Here is a 19977-nt window from a genome sequence, read left to right as displayed (position 1 = left end):
ACCGCATGCATAGGTGAGAGAAAATTCTCTTCTTAGTGGCTTAATGATGGATTAATTTTTCCTTAATCACATCCTAATGTGTGAGAAAATTGAATCTAACTTAGTTACGACAATATTGAGTGGTAAAAGAATGAATTTCATAAAATCTACATCATTACCGTCTGACAATTAATTACTATGCTTCCTAGAGAGAGAAATCTCCTTTAATCTAGTATTAATCATTGATTAAGAGTGATGAATGGCTGCATAATTAGCTATTTGGATGATGATTATGTAATGGAGTATAGCTATGGAGATTTAGAGAGCAGCTATTGGGAATTATAGCTAGGATTAAGCATAGTAGACAAGGAATCAAGAGAATGATGAAGAGAATTACAGAAGAGCATATATTAAATCATGATTACCGTGATTAGGGCTGAAAATCCTCTTGATTTTCTGATCCAAATGATTTCTCAAGACGAGAATTCGACAGCACTTCGCTCCTTTGCTTCTCCTTCAAAAACTGTGTGTACCGGCAGCACCTCCCCAAGGTGTGTGTGTGTAGGTGTGTGTGTGTGTACTGGGTGTGTGTGAGAGCATGTGTGTGTGTGTGTGTGTGAGCACACCTTTAAATAGGCTCCTCCAAGCTGAAAATCGATCCTAGCTGCTATAAGCATCTGAGTGAGCACTCACTTCATGCATTGGCAAGTCTAGTTACCTTCCCACCAAGTGTCCAGTTAGCTAGTCTAACTGGCTCTCACACCCACTCTCTAGCTTTGGAAACTCTCCTACAACTCCCACAAGGCAAGAGGACGCCCCCTAACTGCTAAAGCTGGCTCAGAGTGGCCTGGAACCTGCTCCCACACACCCTCGAGCCCCGGTGCCTCCCCGCACAACTTTAGGAAAAATTGGTTTTACGCTAAAATGGGCCATACGAGTTGGAATTTGATGCCGTAAATTGCTATACTAAGCTCTAACTAAGGCGTACCGGTCCGAGTACCTGCCATATTTAGCAACCCCCGGGGTCCGAAAATGCATTTTTTCAAATTCAGGGTACGGGTGCAGTTTTTCGAGACGGTCAAAACTCGACGGGTCGGGTGAAGAAAAACTTACTATTTTTGGAATTTCTTTACAAAAATTATTTTAATTCACATTTCGAAGCTTCAAAACATTCTAAACATCATGGCACCGACAGAATTCAAAAAACTGCTAAAAATAGTAACTTTTTTCCATTATGTTCATTTCATGGTACAAGGGTGCCCTTTTTGGTCGGGTCAGAGACCTTACAACCTCCCCAACGTGGAGAATTTGAGATTTCCTCATCTCAAGAATACATCTGGGTAAATTTTATGCTAACTACTTAGGTACATATATCCCTCATCCTTTGATAATAGAATGGCCTTTAGCTTTATGCATCTTATTCTGCTGAACTTTGATGAGATTTTGGTGTTTGAAATATTGCTCACAAGGATTAGCAGTTGCAACATATAGAGATGCTCTCTCTTCAGCTTCGTCACCCACAGTTGGTTGTCTCACTGCGGAATTAGCGAAAGCTCCGCTTCCTTGTCCTATGTTTCCTCTTCCTGGGCCTCCTCTTTCGTTTGGTTGACCTCGCCTATTGACGTTTAGAGGTACATTATTAGCAGCAGATGTTTGAGAAATCCTTTTTGGACATCGGCTTTTGTAATGTCCTTACTTCTGTCACTCAAACCATCTTATATTGGGAAATTTGGTAGTTGCCGTAGTAGCTACTACCGGACGATGGTCGTATGCAGGGTCGATTGGTCTATTACTCCAGTTGTCTGTCCTGGCCCTCCTTGACAAATAGTATTGACTATCTTGGGTAGTCCTTTGAATCTCTTTAGCTAACGGTTTGGCCCTTAGCAAGGCATCTTGCAGAGTTGCTGGCCTGAGAGCTTCTAGTCAGTTGTTCAAGGGGTCGATGAGTCCTTGGCAGAACCATGGTACTTGCTGTTCCAATGTCATCCTAGGAGCATATCTCCGAAGTGTGACGAACTTTGAGTAGTATTATCGCAAGCATGGTTTGGTTGGCGTGTCTTTGTTCAACCAAGATGGAAGCTTTGTTTCAGCCGAAGAGACTGAGTCAAATTCTTGTATGGACGTTTTCATAACATCTCTATAAGTGTGATCTTTTAGATTAACCCTTGTTATTGATCCCACTTGCTTCAAATACAGATAATTGTTTTCCCAATCTTGGATGAGTTATACTTGTCGCATGAAAGGTCTTCCCAAGATGATTTCATAATTGAGTTTCTTTCCAAAGTTCACTATTGCAAAAGTATGTTGCTAATGAATTCCACAGGAACTAACTATCACTTTTTCAAGCAGCCCTAAGGGTTTTTTGATGTGTCCATCAGCCAATTGCAATTTCATTTGAGTTTGTCTAATGGTTGGTTTTCCCTATGATTCCCATACTGCTTTTGTGGCTATGGCTATGCCTGCCCCATGTGAGGTCCCCAACCCTGAGAAGATTGGGACGACTTGATAGATGGCCTTCCTTTATTCTCATTTTCCATTGACAACACCCTACTTTATTTCAACAAAGTAGAGATATGAGCAATAGAAGAGAGGAAGTCCTCTATCCATCATTTACACGGTTATAAGGATCATACGCCACAAGCCAGGTCAATAAATCCAGGATTCTAATAAAGTTGTTTCCTAACATAAAGATGAAATCCCATTGACATATTTAGAATCCATAAACAACGCCTTTTTCTCCACGTTTAAGAGGCACGGCCGCCATCCATAAACCATAAATATGATATGAGACTTAGTTTAAACTAAATAGTAATCGTGTCACGTAGATTTGGGCCATCTCGACTCTTGGCACAATGAGTTTCTAATTTCACTTCTCTTAATAAGAGGGAGTGAAGAGTTTCTTGACTAATCAAGACCACCCATCCTTGACCGGCAACGTGAGCCAGCCCCCACTTTCCACCCCACACTCACACTTTTTAGCTTGTTTTCTAATTACTACCACACTGTTTTACATATACAAACAATGTTCTTTAATTGATTCCAGACACAGGTTCTTTTATACAACCCTTCAAACAATACCAAAACAATTCAAACAAGGCCTAATGAAGACAGCCCTATATTTCAACAAAAAATAACTTTTCCAATTGCTCATGAGTCTGCCGCTAACTGCGGACTTCCTCTGTCTAACCAAAAGAGCCTTTGCAAAGGATTTATTCGCTAACCGTGAATTGCATAACCTTCCCATCTTGCTAATCGCGAGGCATCCCGCTACCCACGAGGCATCTTGCTAACCGCCATGCATCTCGCTATCCGCAAGGCATCCCGCTAACCACGAGGAATAAAGATAGCCGATAACCTCATCTTAATCTCCGCTAACCGCGGAATCATCTCGCTACCCACGAGGAACGAAAGATATTCTTTCAACAATTCTTCTCTTTAAATGATTCATCAAACATGATCAACCAATTCTCATATCAATCAGTAACCACTTATCAAACAATAACAATTTTTTAAGCAATAACAATTCAACAAACAATGACAATTTATCAAACAGTTCTTTCACTAATCTATGAAAACATATGCTTGTTTCTTGTGATAGAATCACGTTTCTTGGACAGTTTAAGGGGTTCCCTATGCTTAGATTCCCAAGTCATCATGAATAGCAATGAAGAATTATAAATTTTTCTTACCGGATTAGTGACATGTTCGATTACCTCCCATGTTTGAAGCTGGATGACTTCGACTTCTTCCGCAACCAATACCTCCGCTTGAGCAACGTTTGGAGTAGTTGATGCCTTCCTCTACACCTTCCTTGGAGGTGGAGCGACAAGAGCGTCTTCGAGCTTTGAGTCACTCGCTTTTGGGCCATCGTATTGATGTGGAGAAGAGGGAAAGAGAGAAAGAGAACTCAAGAATTCCAAGAGCAACACGACGATGGTAGAGAAAGACTTGGAGATGGAGATGGCTTGAAGGTAAAAGCTTGAGGGAGAGTTGAGGAGAGAAGGTAACTCTGACGTCAAGGCAATAGAGCTTCCGCTTCTGAGAGTGTGTATATGTCCCTTCAAAGTGAGGGGAGAGGGGTCTTTATATAGACTCTCAAGGCCAGCTAAGAATAGAGGGATAAGTTCGTGTACGTTCGCGGTTTTGTTTTTTCATTTTTTTACAGACACGGATTCCGATGTACGATTTTGGTTCTCCAATTTTAGAAGAAGCTTGGGCTCTATGACAAGAACTCTAAACTTAATCCCCTCTTCTTTCTTTCCTAAAAATACTCCTCCTTTCCTAAAATTGCTCTCTCTTTCCTAAAGGTTCAACTCTTATCGTTAGATATAATCTTGAGGCTTAAGTTTCCCATCAACCTATAGTTTTCAAGTGAATAAGGATCATAATTCATAGTTCAAGAGTCCAATTTCGATCCGATCGTTCCGTTGGAACGCTTTTTAACAAAATGCGAACCTTAAATATTTGGGTACATTACACCCCACTATCTAGTATTTCCATGGTTTCTATATCATTATATCTCACTGAAAGGGTTGTGTTTCCTTCTTCCCCTTCACAATATTCTCCAACTTTGTTCATTGGAACGGATTTAATCTCTTTGTTATCCAATTTGTGTTTCAATTTTTCCAAAATTTTCACGATTAACCCTATTATCCCCACCTTCTCTAGAGTTTTCTATAGATCATTCCATAGATATGGTCTAATGTTTAACAGTTCTCCTAAAGTAAGAGTGCATTGAATGGGTGTAGACATGATCGAATGGATGTTGTCTACCTCTAAGGTCTGTTCTGCTCTTTTTATCTGAGTGATTTTACACACTATGGATTCATCTTCGTTATCTCCCAAGTAAGAGGGTAGTGTTTTCAGAATCATCGGTTTAAACATTCCTGAAGCTTCAGAGCCGTAATCCCCATACAAGTATTGTACATGCATGTCCATATCAGGAGGTAGATTGTCTAACCAATCTTCCTCTATAGGAGCTGACTTCAAAGTTAGGCTCCCATCATTAATCTCTCTAACTTTTTCCCATAAGTGTCCTGGGCAATCTTCTTCTACAAACGGAATTCCATCTAAGGCATCTTCACTCTTAGGCACTATGAGTTATGTATCTTTAGTTTCAAGGTGGGGTTCTACAAGCACTTCCAATTTCCCTTTATTGGTTCCTACCACAAGCTCCTTAGGTTTTTCCATACTCTCGAGCTTGGGTTTTTGTTTTTCTAGCATCTCTTGAGTAATTCTTACCAGATTTTGATAAGCTTCAAGCGTAGATGTTTCCATATGTGGAGAAGGATAGTTTTTCCATTTGTTTTCCATGATTTGGCCTGCTTTAAGTCCTACTTGGTAATCTTCCATGGATGCATTGAGTGGCTCAAAAATTTTGTCTACCAAAATTGATCCTCCAAATTTCACTGTGGTTTCCTTGATTTCACTTCCAGTTTCTTTTATTTTTTCCTGGAAAAGTTTCTTGACTTTATCCTCAATTTCATCCCTTTGTTTTTGTTTTCTCATCTCATACCTTTTGCTTCTGATTCTCTTGGTCTTTTGAGAGGAAATTTTAGTATTCTCCGAATCATCAGAGGAGTTATGTTTCTTTTTCTTAGCTTGGGCTTTGGTGATTACCTTGATTGGAACAAAAAGTTCACTCTCAGATGAGCTACTAGGTATCACTTGGACTACGTTCACTACAACTTTATCCTTGTTAAAGGATTTTTGGACAATCTTCAAGGAAGTATCCTCCCTTTCTTCAACATTATATACAAAAAGCTTCAACTAGCTTAATGTTCTTGTCAGGCTTTGGGAATTCATTTTTCCAATGATCATTTGCACCACAGTTATGACAGTTTCCAGTTCTTGACTTAATCATGGGTCTTACCATCACAGGTCTAACACCTTGATTAGCTACATAGTACATTAGTGCAAGCTCTTGTGTAGTATAAGTCGCAAGTTCTTCCATTGGTGGTGGATGTGAACTATACACTCTCCTTCTACCATTACTGTAGATGGACTACGCTTAACATGGGGTGTAACAGGTACTAGTGCTTGTTCATCTATGACTTCCTCTGAATGCATGTACTTTACAGGCACTGCATTATGTCCAGGATATGGAGGTTGTTGACCCAAAACGGGTTGAGGTATTTCCATATCCATCGGTGGTCTTTGAGCTGGGCCCATATTAGGATGATATCTATACATGGATTGTCCTTGTGGCCTCATAGGCACATATTGAACATTCCCATCATACTTTGGTCGGTAATAACACTCATTGGTCTCATGGTTGGTCCATTTACCCTCGATTGCACACCATTTTTGTGGCCTAATTGGTTGTCCCTGTTGAGGTATCCCTTGACCTGGTCCCCTCAGAGGTGCTTTTTGCATGTTATTCATCATTTCATTCATCCTTTTGAGCATGTCTTCTGTAGCTGTAAGCGGTGCTGCAGCAGCCATTCCCACTTGTGCTGGTTTGGTGGATGTTGTTTTCTTGCTTTGATTATCCTTAGGGACATCTTCTTCATTGAAAATATCACAATTGTCTCCTAAGTCAATAACATCTGACACTCACTCTTTTAGGGTCATATGTTTCTTGCTATACAATATAGCATGAAGTCCTTTGTTTAGCAGTTTCTCTAGACACAATGATACTAATCTTTCTTCTGCAGGTATTTCTAATTCTGGGCATCTTGTAATATATTGCTTCATTCTAGTTGCACAATCCTAAACAGAATCACCTTGTTTTTGTTTGAAGCTATAGATTTGAGCTACCGTATTATGTTTGATTCCCGTTTTAGAACATGCAGCTACAAATCCTTGAGCTAATGTATTTAAGTCCATGATTGACGTTGGTGGAATGTTTTGGAACCATGTCAATGCTTTTCCTTCTAATGTCATTCCAAATCCCTCGAAATGAGTATGGAAATTAAATATGCGTTCTACTCTTAGCACTTGCTTAAATCTTGCTAAGTGGCCATATGGATCCCCAGATCCACTGTATTTTCTGACCCATTTTTGAAAATCAACTGGTCTGAGATGTCTATTTGGTTCAACTCCCGGTCTCCTGGCAGTTGGTCTTGTTTCGAGTCCTTCAAACCAGTCGGTTGGAAATAGTGACTCATGTAGCCCTGGGCTAGCTTTAGTGTCACTCTGTTTTCTTCATGATGAGGTAGTTTCAGGTTTTTTAACATTACTCCCAAAATATCTCTCGTAGAGTTCCTCCCTTGGAATAGTTTGTGATCCTTGGCCCAATATCCAATCTCTTATAGAGTACTCTTGGTATTTGGTTTGTTCCACCTCCTCAGGACTCATCATAACAAAGTTATTGTTATAACAATCCCTAAATAGGTAGGTTGGTAGATCTGATGAACCCTTGTCTTTGATTTTAAAGATATAGATGATTTTCATGGGTGTTAACTGTCCTGATTTGGCATGAGTAGTCCATAGAAGATCTTTGAAATTTCTATCTCCCAACAATAGACTCCGATCCTAGGATTATCCGTGTTCAAAGGCTTCAAATCAACTTGATTATATCCCTCAAATTCTAAAGTCAGTGGACCTTATTTTTCTGCCACATCTAGAATTATGGTATTTACTTCTAACCCCCATTTGTCTATCACACCAGGGTTTTCAACTTGTAAATACCGAGTTCCGTTTTTATCCAAATACATTTTTCCTTGTTTGTTTGCCCTGATTTCCTCTTCAAACTCTATGTCATGGTCATCAATGCGAATGTTCTACTCTTCATTAGGATCCAGGTAAACTTGATCTCCATGGCCATTAGTCTTATAAAGGTGAGTATGTGCTTATAACGCACTATCGTTCCGATTCTTGAATGAGTCGGATAGGAAGACATTTCAGATGATTCTGAAAAAGTGTGTGAGGCTTCTTCAAAGATAGTGTCCAAGTGATTGCCTTTGATTCACACTTTCTATGGTGGATACTTTGCTAGCGTTCTCTCCAAATATGCCTTGGTTTTATAGTATACGACAAGATCTAAGGTTCATGTAAACTTGTGAAGCCCTGGATAGAGTACTTATTGTCAGATTGACTTGTTATTAGTTTCTTTCACTTGACTTGATTGCAACTCTTGTCAAGCTTTCATTTCCTTGTCTGTAACATGATTCTTGTATCAGTTTCAATCAGCTATTCTTTCACAAAGACTGTACAATTTTTGCTAACTATTGTAACTAGTCTATGTGTATCACTTCAATTTGCATCATGAAGTACTTGAGACTTTGGTGGTCTTTTTGTAGAATAAATGGAGTCCACAATAAGTAGTGCTTCCATGTGTCTAGGGCACGTAGAACAACTAAAAGATCTTTCTAATAAATGTCCAAGACTCGTTCATCCGTATTGAGCCTTTGGCTCTCATATGCTATGGCATGCCCTTCTTGAAGCAAGACTGCTCCAAGGCAATCATCACAAGCACCACATTGAACCTCAAATGGCTTTGAGAGACCCGGAATCATGAGGACTAGTTGGGAGGTAAGCTTCTCTTTGAGCTTGTCAAAAGCATTTTGCTCCTTAGCAGTCCATAAATACTTAACGTCCTTCTTGTTAAGTCATGTAATGGTCCTGCTATTTGAGAGAATTTTGCTATGAAGCGTCTACAGTATGCACACATACCAATAAAGATTCTTAGCTCATGTAGATTCCTTGGATTAGGCCATGCTTTTATTACCTCTAACTTTGATGGATCTATACAGATATCATCTTGAGAGATAATATGACCTAAGTATTGAAACTCTTGGAGGAAAAATTCACTTTTCTTTTGGTTGAGAAAAAGCTTGTTCTCCCTCAATGCTTGAAAAAACACTTGGAGATGTTGCTTATGTTCCTCAAAGGACTTGGAGTAGATGATGATATCATGGTAGGGTCTAAATATTTTCTCCTTTAATTGATTGAACATGGCTAGTGCATTAGTCAATAAAAAAGGCATGACAAGATATTCATAAAGCCCAAACGTTGTGCGAAACACGGTCTTTAGGATATCTTCATCCACTATCCTTATTTGATGATAGCCACTTTTAAGGTCAATACTATTGAAGTAGGTAGAGCCTTGTGGCTTATCAAATAGATCTTCTACCCGAGGCATGGGAATTTGTTTTTGATAGTGATTTGGTTTAGTGCTCGATAGTCCACACACATACGGTATGCACCATATTTCTTTTGCACTAAAAGGACTGGAGAACAAAAGGGAGAGGAGCAAGGCCTCACCATCACTTTGTCAACCAATTCTTGTACTTGCCTCATGATCTCCTTTATTGAACTTGAGAAAACTTGACATGGATGCTTGTTAGGTGGTGAGCTTCTTGGTAGAAGCTCAATTCGATGGTCATCATCCCCTCGTTTTGGAGATAAGTCCATAGGGATATCATTGATGGACACATCTTGGAATCCTTTTAGAAAACTAGACAAGTCTAGCTCTTCTTGATTTCTATCATTAATATTTGATGAAACATTAGGACCTTTTAAGACTCTTTGGCAAAAATCATGTACGCAGAAATTGAGCTCTTCATTGATTTATTAAAAGCAAGAGGATTTACAAGTGGTATAGTATGACCAAACTCACTAGCATCTATATACATGTTCTTTCCCCTGTAGGTGAAGTAGATTCTCCTTTCGGGGAACTTCATGTTGGCATCCATGTGGTTGAACCATGGTGCCCCTAGGATAGCACCCTCATGTTGAAGAGGAGAGATGAAAAAGTCTTCTTTGTCGACATAGCTTTGGACATGGAGCCTCAACTTCCCACTCAAGGGAGTAACGGAGGCTCGTTGCCCTTGAAAGCACTGTCAGCCGTTACACTATCTCCCATCTCAAAATCTTGAATGCCCAACTTGGTGGCCAACTCCATTGATAGGGAGTTGTGAGTAGATCTAGGGTCAAACATGTTGGGTTTCCAAGCCCGTGGGAACATCTCCTAGAGCATGCAGATGAAGTCGAGATTTTTTTAGTTAATTTTGCATGGCTATGAGGCTTTATATGTAAAAAGGATTTTAACTCAAACATAGTGTTGCTTTTTTGTTTCCTTAGTGTCACACTGCTCACTCTCTCTCCCCTTCTCATTCTGCACTTTTGCCCCTCACCCCATGGCTGCTCGTCCACTTCGCCATCATCCCCCATAGGTTGTGCACCTAAAACCTGGTATTAAAGCTTGGTGCCCTTGGTGCTGGCAAGGCAAGGCAAGCCTGGGAAGGAATTTTGAAATGCTACAAAAGACGCTCATGTTTGGTAGGCGATGCAGGTTGGAAGCATCAACAACATCAGAACTGTGTGGTGGAGCCCAGTCGAGCATATCAAAAGGTGGGGAAATCGACAGGTGAAGGGGCCTCTGCGCATAGCATCTCAAGATGCACGCTGGAGACTCGCAGCATCTCAAGATGCATGAGCTCTCCTAGTCGATGCCTTTGCAGTTGCTTCTCAAAACACAACTTTGATGGCATAGACAAGCAGGCTTTTCAAAACACTGCTCGTTCGACAGCAGACCAAGGCTTTTCAACGTCATCTCAAAATGCCGGCAGTTTGAGGGCACTACAAGGCGGAAATACAATATCCCAAAACATAGTTTTTTGGTGGCCATTGTGAATCTTCTTGAAAGGCTACCCTAATTGGTGATAGTTGCATATCTCAATAATAGCTTCATCAATTAAAAGGCAAGATCATTGGACACTTGTCAAAGCTGGCACTCTCATTCAAAATACTGTTGACACAAGAGACCATCCTTGTATAATGCAAGCATCCAATTGCATGAAGAAGCCCTTAACCACCAAGGTTTATGAGCTTTGCACAATTGAGAATAGCTTGATGGAGATTGATCTAATACTACATGTTGATCTAGAAAGAAAGCTAGTGAAGACTATTTCGATTGTTTGCGGTACATCAACAAATGCTACACATAAAAACCTGCTTTGAGATTGCAGTACAAGATTTCACAAACTATCTTTTGCCAATTTAGTGTCATAGATTTGTCCTCTTTTGTCTATTGTGAAATCAATCATACACTTTTTTAGTCAAAAGCCTCTTTTACTGTTGTCAGTCATGCCATAATAAAAATTTGTATGGTCTATAGACACTGCCGCACATGAGTGGTAAGACCTCCCAAACTATCAGTTTTTTGTTCAAGTCCTATTATGTTTTGCTTCTTATGAGGTTACTGGAAACACCTTAAACCCAAGGTTTGGCCGTGAACCAAAAACTTCATTTATTGGTAGCTAGTTTTTCAACCTACACCCTATATGTTCAAGGGGGGTTCACTATCATAGCACCAAGTTATGGATACACCAAAATCCTTGGTTGTGAGAGAACCTAAAAGTCACAATTGACGAGTACACCAGAAACTGAAGGTATCATGAGTGGTTTGTCTAGTTTGGCCTTGAGAGGGGGATTGTTGTGTTTCCAAGCCCGTGGGAACATCTCCTAGAGCATGCAGATGAGCTCAAACTTTTTTTAGCTAATTTTGCATGGCTATGAGGCTTTATATGTAACAAGAATTTTAAATAAAACATAGCGTTGCCTTTTTGTTTCCTCTATGTCATACTGCTCGCTCTCTCTCCCCATCTCGTTCTGCACTTCTGCCTTCACGCTCACCATGGCTGCTCCTCCACTTCGCCATCATCCCCCATAGACTGTGCACCTAGCAAAACAAGATGAATGCATCATGCACGCTTACCTTTCCCCAAGCATAAGAGAGAGGTGCACCTTTGTAATGAGCATCCTCTTTTGGAGCTTCGATAGTGGAAGCCCTAGGAGTCTCATTGTGAGCATTTTTCTTGGGGCAAGAATGCTAGCCATGTCCTTGCTCCCCACACTTAAAACACTTATGGCCCTTGCAAAAAGCTTCAAGATCTTCAGGAGAGAGTTTGTTTTTTACTTTGTAAACTCCCTTCTCCTTGGACCGATTGTTGTTGTTGTTGTTGGAAGTGCCTTGGGAAGAATTTTGGGCATTAGTTTTCCCCTTTGCATCATTTTTGTCTTTGTGTTCCATGGGCTTGACATTCTGTCTATCCCCTTGTTGGAAATTGATGCGTTAATCAACCATGGTGTGGTGGATTACTTTGGTGATAGAACTAGGCCATTGGGGGTTGACATACTCGGCCATCTCTTGTAACATTTAATGGCCTAGTAACTTGTGTGTAGCGGAAAATAGCATGAACATAGTGAGCATTTCATTAGAATAGATTCCTAATGAGAATAACAAGAATGCTTGGGTGGAGAGAGAAACAAAAAGTATAACACCTAGTTAGATAGCATGAAGAATAACTTCAAAAGAGAGAGAAATTAAGCAATTGACAACACTTGAGGACCAGATTTTCATGGAGCAGGTCCCCCCTCCAAAAGGCTTTGTATTATGGTTTCTCCCATCACGAGAGACATTTTACAATACAATTCGTTGTGTTTCTTCAATACTAGCTAGTGCTATGAAGATGGAAACTTCAAGCACTAAGCACAACACTTATTAAACACAACATCAATTCCCTCATGGTCTCAGACCGAAGACCTCACACACCTTCGAAGTTGGTGAGAGCTAGCGGGGTATGAGAGTAGATTGAGAATAAGAAGGAGTATTCTTACGAGAAAGATATACATCCCCTCACATAATCACTCTTATTAGCATATATTAGCTTAGTAATTAGCAAGGTAGAGGAGATGAGCACGCATTGAAGCTTGGTTCTTGGTTGGATTTGCATCACAAAGCCAAGAGTTGTTGGTGTAGGCCTCCCTTCTCACAAGCTTAGAGTAGGTGGTAAGCTTTCCATTAAAGCTTGAGAAGGAGAGAGAGAGAGTCTTCTTGCTTCACACATAGATTCTGTGAGTGTGTAAGTCAATAATGCCTTTGAAAAATCAGTCCCTCTCTCTCTTGGGCGACCCCTCTTGCTATTTGCTCATGCTCACATCCTATTGGACTTCCCTAGCCTCAGCCAATGGAAATTAAGCAGCATGAGTGATATCCTTCTCACATGTGTCCCCCTTTCCCCTTTTGTGAGAGATTTAGGTAATTAATAAATGCAACTAAATTATCATAGGACCCCTTTTCCTCCTGGCCAATAGGAATCAGGCAAGCCATTGGGCTGCTGAATGCTCATTGGACCCCTTGTCGAGAGACTGTCCAATAGTCTTCTATAGAGCTTAATTCTTATTGGTTCTTTTATTAAGTGTTTTTTAATTGATTAAACTAGATTTATTCTAGCCTAATTCTCATTGGTCCACCTCCAAGGTCATCCAATAGGATTGAGTACACCTTGTGGGCATCTAGGCTAGGGAGATGACATGTGTCCCTCATTCCCTTTGTGAAAAGGGAGCTTGTGTGTGTGTGTGTGTGTGTGTGTGTGTGTGTGTGTGTGTGTGTGTGTGTGTGTGTGTGTGTGAGAGAGAGAGAGAGAGAGAGAGAGAGAGAGAGAGAGAGAGAGAGAGAGAGAGAGAGAGAGAGAGAGAGAGAGAGAGAGAGAGAGAGAGAGAGAGAGAGAGAGAGAGTTTCTCTCTCATCTCCTACAACTAGGGCTCGCTCCCTCCTATGTAGGGATGCATGAATACTTTTGGAACACACACAAACCATCCAATTTCCCTAATGTTTGACCTTTGGACACAACCTTTGAATTTTGGAACCTTAGCATTTTGGAAGTCTTAATGGGCTTAACCTTAGGGTCTTTTAAGCCCATTGTTGCACATTGCTCTTTTGCAGATGGCACCCCCTTTGGATCCCTATTTTCCTCCTTTGAATCCCTACTGTGGCCGGTCTGGCAGCTTAACCAATATTCTAGCTTTTTCTCCCCTGGCACTTCCCTATTGGGAATGGGATCGTGCTAGCTATGGTGGATGAAAGAGAAACATAGCATCAATGTGTGAGTGTGTGTATAAGCAAGGTTATCACTCAAGTGAATTAGGTTCCAAGATAGAATTAGCTTGGACTCATAAACACAATCTTGAGTATTGACTTAGCTTAGCACAAGCTCACCATAGACAAGAATGTAGTGCAAAATAGAGTTGTGTTTATTCATTCATGAAATGAGCTTTAAGTAGCTCTACAGCCTTGCTCCATAGCATGTGGGATAATTCCACTCTTCTCTCCTTGACTCACACTTTAGGACGAAGCTCACACTTTACAATCCTCCCCTTTAGGTTTGGACTATGACAAAATATTGAAGATGCATGATCCACACATGATGATAAGTTGGTATCCACACAGGATGGTAAAATCCACATAGGCTGACAAAATCCACATAGGATGATAATATCCACACAGGAAAATAAAAGTCCTCCCCTACAAGTAGAGAGGCTGCATCCTCAAAGTACGTCTTCATAAAAGACCAGGTTGGTATCTCCTTTGTCTTCTTCATCTTCTACTATGTGAGCTGATCCTTTGTTAGGTCTCTTGCCTTCGTAGCTTCTACTGTTGCTTTTGCTACTGCTGCTTTCTCCACTGCTACTGCCTCCATTTGAGTAGCATCGAGAAGGTGGGTTTCACTTCTTACCACATTTGTTGCAAGGATTTTTTTTGTAGCAGTCTTTCACTACGTGTCCCATTCTTCCACATTCATAACACTTTCTTCCGGTTGATGATGTTGATAGCGAATGTCTTCCCCTTGAGGATGTTGTGAGAAAGGCCCCTCCTGATGGAGTTAATGAACCTCTTTGCTTTCTTTCTTCTGCTTGGATTGAGTTGATGACATCTTGAAAAGGTGGAGCCGATTCTTTTTCTTCAAGAATTGTGACTAAGTGGTCATAAGAAGGTGGAAGTGCACTTAATAGTATGGCCACTTTTTCATCTTCTGGTACTTCGACCTGGATGTAAGTGAGCTGCGTGACAATGATATTAAGACTATTTACTAGGCTAGCAATGTCCTCCCCTTCAATCATGGTGATCTTGTAAAGTTGTCTTTTGAGACTAAGTTTACTTCTTTTGGCCCTGGGTCCAAAATTGCTTTCTAAAACATGCCAGGCATCATGTGCATGCGTACATTCGTCTATGAAATGCACATAATTGTCATGCAAAGAGGTGATGATGATTCCTAACGCTTGTTCATCTTTGGCCAAATTCTGTGCACTTGTTATGAGTGTAGATGCCCTAGTGTGCACTCCATTGGGTTTGGCTTGTTGCTCTAAGGCAATGCTGATGACAGACCATAAACATTTTTTCATAAGGTATCCTCTTAATTTCGTTTGCCAGGTGTGAAACCCTTCCCCCTTGTATTCCCTTGTCCCCCATTTGTGCTAATAGAGGGGTCTTAGCTTAGGAGAGTCTCCTAGCCAATGTCTACCTCTTTACATGGTGCACAAGAATTTGAAAAAAATTATTTGAAGTTGTGCTCGTCTGGGTTCATTTCAATGTAAGTTAAGAGAGAGAGAAATCCCTTTGTGAAGCTCCTCTTCACCGGAGTGAAGCTCCTCTTCACAAGGAGGTAGCAACCTTTGTTTTGATTGGTGGTGTTTTGAAAAATGCCCTCCTCTTGGAGTTCTTGAGAGTCATGCACAAGAAATTACCCTTGAAGCCTTTTGCTTGTAGAAATTTCCTTGTGGAAGAGAGCCCTCGGTAGGATCTTTGAAGTTTCAAATCTTGATAGGGTTGCCTTCGATCCTTTTGTTGGAGCCTTGATACAAGACTGCCTGATTCTTGCAAAAGGCTCGCGTGATTGTGCTCTTGTGTGAAGCCTTGGGGCAAAGGGGGGGCCAAGAGTAAAGGCACTCCCTTTGGGAGTTTAAATGCTTTAGGCATGGGAAGGGGGTCTTAAATGAGTTGCAGACAGATAGAGCAGATGGGTTCAGGCCGCGCGGGCTTCGGGCAGTTCGGGCAAGCGGGGATAGCATGGGCATGCACGGGCAGGCGGGGGCAGGTGGGCAGCCAATCGGTCTACACCGAGTTGGTGAGGCCAAAAAGGGTTTGTCCGCGTGAACGTTCCCCAGCGAACCCGACAAGGGACTCAACAACACAGATGAGCGCCCATTTTGAAGTCCGTTCACAAGCCCACCTTCCAAAATCGGAAATTGACCGCATGACTCCACACACTACTCCTTTGATAGGGTTAATGAGCTAAGCCAAAGGGCCCAATGGGCTCCACATGAGTGATAGGCCAAAGTAAGGACATTTCAAGCTCGTTTCTGCAGGGCTTCTCCCACAAAACACACACACACACACAAAAGCTTCACACACACCTAAATATAGCAAATTAATCGGTGATGCTTTTGATGTCGGATTGGAGTGCTTAGGGGCTCTATAGAGAGCTCTTGAGGATTATTTCAAGATAATGAAAATGATGTAGGTTGATAATGAAAGTGCCGGGAATAGTTGCAAATGCAAAAGTAGCAAAAATCGACACTAATCAAATGAAAAGGAGCTCTTAATCAAAATTAGACCTAGCTATGGAAGGTAGTGGCTCAATGGACTTTCACCATGAAATTGCCCACACATAGCTTAGTCGTGAATTTGATTAGAGAAACTTAATCGGTCTTGATAACGATAATTAAGGAATGGTAATTACACTAACACGAAAAAGCATAGTAATAAACCTAGCTAGCATAACCTAATGCTCTGATACCAATTGTTGGGAATGGGATCGTGCTAGCTATGGTGGATGAAAGAGAAACATAGCGTCAATGTGTGAGTGTGTGTAAGCAAGGTTATCACTCAAGTGAGTTAGGTTCCAAGATAGAATTAGCTTGGACTCATAAACACAATCTTGAGTATTGACTTAGCTTAGCACACCATAGACAAGCATGCAGTGCAAAATAGAGTTGTGTTTATTCATTCATGAAATGAGCTTTAAGTATCTCTACAACCTTGCTCCACAGCATGTGGGATAATTTCACTCTTCTCTCCTTGACTCACACTTTAGGACAAAGCTCACACTTTACATTCCCATATTAAATGATCAGTCATGAGAAAATCATTTAGGAGAATTATATATTAGTTTTTATGAAATCTCTTTAGGTAATCCCGCATAAAACTATTAATTTTGCTCGACAAAGTCTATCTTTGGGAAGACAGTAGCCTTGAGATGTAAATCCCAAAACTTATGTGCATACTTGTGGATAGACTCATGAGAGAGAAGTTTCAAACTGCACCATTTGGTGAGCACTTTGTCCTTTGCATCGCTTGCAAGGAATTTCTTCATGATGGAAACTCGTAGAGTTTTCCATGTATTTGGGGCTTCACTGTTGCCATGAAGGCTAGCCCACCATTGACAAGCCGATTTCTGAAAGTGCATAGCTACATGGCATAGCTTGGAGGACTTTGTGAAGCCCTCATCTCCAAAGGCTGCATCAAATTGCTGGATGAAGGCCAATACTTTTTTGGTGGCACCAAAGGTGCCATCATAGGTGAGAAAAGAAACACTCTTCCTACCTCTTTGAACTTCTTGATCTTTTGTGACCTTTGCCATGCAACACATAGCTTTCATTGGAAGAAGAGGAAGGTGAAGAATAAGGAGAACAGGGTGACCTCTTTCTTGCCCTTTGTTACCTCTCTTCCCTTTTGGAGTGATGAGGAGAAGGATTGTGGGTTGAACGTTTCCTCTTGGGAAGAGTTGGTGATCGTCTAGACCGCCGTCTTCATCGTGGAGCCACATCTTCAAAGGAACTTAAAGTTTCATTGCTTCCTTGCTCTTTGGATTCCTCCTCTCGTATGGGGGAGAGCCTTCTTTTGGAGGTCTCTTCAAGAGGCCTCCTAAGCTCTCTCTCTTCTTAGAGAGAAGGGAAATCCCATAAGCGCAAACTTGTTGAGTAACTTCAGCTTGCACCATAGCTTGTTGTAGCCTAGTAACAAGATAGTTAACAAACATGGGAGCATCATCATTAGCACCTTCATGTGCAAAATCAAACCTATCAATGTTCATTCTACTCTCTTGGTTATTGTCAGCCATGTTAACGAAATTTGTGTAATTACTTAGCTTTGGCAATTCAAAACCTTAATTGCCACTCCTCTTAGCCTTTAAAAATCGGCACTTAAGTATCTATACTCATCGGATCAAAGTGGTTAATTATAGAGAGTAGTGGAGTGGGTCTAATATTGCAGAATTGTCGAGAGCTAGCTCCTTTCAGAGTTCTTATGGCTCAATAATGGTAAAGTGGTAGGCAAGTCTAAAAAGACTCCATTATTAAGTCCAAAGCTCCCAAGGTGTGCACCATATCCCACATAGTGGGCTCAACAAAATTTTTAATAGATCACAATCCCACTTACCCTAATATATTTAACAAAACCAACCATTTATTGGCTACTTAAGGACCTCTCTTCTTAAGCAAGAAAAGAGAAACCAAATGCTCTGATACCAATGTAATGGAAATGGCCTATTAACTTTGAGAGTAGCGGAAATTAGAGAAAGTACTTTTGAGAGCATAGAGGGTGAATTTAATCGATGGTAGCATCATAAACATAACATTTAGTTAAATTGGCATGAACGATACTTTTGCAAGATAGATAATTAAGAGAACAAGACAAAAATTGAGGACCGGATTTATGTGGTCCGGTCCCCCCTCCAATAGGCATTTGTATTATAGTTTCTCCCATCAAGAGAGACTTGGTACAATACAATCTTTGCGTTCCTTATGACCTAGGTGATGCAATGAAGATGGAAAGCTTTATGCATTACGAGCATATGGAATAAACTTTTTTGAAAGCATTAACTATCCCAAGCCTCAGTCCCAAGACCTCAAACACCTTTGAAGGTGGAGAGAGCTAGAAGGGAATGGGGGTAGGGAAGAGGAAGAAGAAACATTTCATAGGAGAAAGAATTAGTTCCTCACTTATCATCACTCTTCTTGCTAGTATACATAATAGCATATTAATGAAGATGGCAAGCTTTAACATTGAAGCATGACTCTTGGTTGGATTTGCATTCCATAGCCAAGAGTGTTGGTGTAGGCTCTCAACCTCTCTACTTGCTTGGAGAAGGAGAGGGACCTCTTGCACTTTGTACAATACACAATGAGAGTGTGTGTGAGTGTATGTGGGAGAGTGTACCCCTCAAGCAACCCCCTAGATTGCTTTGGTCGACCTCCCCTTGTAGCTCATGCTTGAAGCTCATTGGACCCCTGCAACCTAGCCAATCACAAGCAAGAGGCAAACCAAGCAAGCATACTAGTGAGGAAAGCTTTTCCATGCATGGGAACCCCCCCATATATTTTTGCCCTTTTATAAAAATATTTCCCATTATATAAGTTACTTTTGATTTTTTTTCTTCCTTTTTCACAAACATTTTAGCCTTTATCAAATAAATAATACTTATGCTAATCAATCACGATGTAGCATAATAAGTAATCTTTCTTTGTTGATCTCTCTTTTGACCTTAAAAATATTAAATATATATATTCTAGTATTTTCTAATATATTTTTTTCATGTATGTATATTATTCCACTCTACCAAATATTTTGTTCACTAGTTTTCATTTTCAAACCTCAACCCCATTTCAAATTTCAATAATACCTCCATCTAGATGATTGCCAATCTTTTCAACACTCTAGGTCATGTTTTCATACACATGAAGGAGCTTACACTTGAAGGCAAGAGAGAAGTCCACTCAAAGGGGACCACCAAAAGACTTTTGCAACCACAAATAATACATTATTTGGCTGAATTTTTAAAGTAAAGAAGAACCCCGAATCTGAAGGAGCGTTCAACATGAAAGATGTAGCTCGTGATCTCAAATTTTAGCTCAAATTTTTTTTCAGAATTTTTGGAGTTATGAACACGGAGATATGATTTTTGTAGTGGACCCCAGTTTTCTCGTGTAATGGTGACACAGGCCATCCCCACTTTTCTTCCTTCTAGAATGGCTATGGTTCTACAAGTCTTCAAGCATGATTACAAGAGACAAGGCTCTTTTAATGAGGTCTTGGCTAGTCTAGAGTAATTCTATCACCATTTTTGGAGGATCCATCCTCATCAACAAATATCCACCTTCGACAACCTCTCTTATAATTTTCTTACCTCTCTCTTCTCTCCCTAATAAGCTTATGTCTATGCAAAGCTAGACTATTGTAAATATTTCCTATCCTCTACATCCTACCCACATTCT

The sequence above is a fragment of the Adiantum capillus-veneris genome, chromosome 18, assembly GCF_014529385.1.
Source record: "Adiantum capillus-veneris isolate H3 chromosome 18, ASM1452938v2, whole genome shotgun sequence".
Taxonomy (NCBI): domain Eukaryota; kingdom Viridiplantae; phylum Streptophyta; class Polypodiopsida; order Polypodiales; family Pteridaceae; genus Adiantum; species Adiantum capillus-veneris.
Note: the sequence above shows the minus strand (reverse complement) of the source record.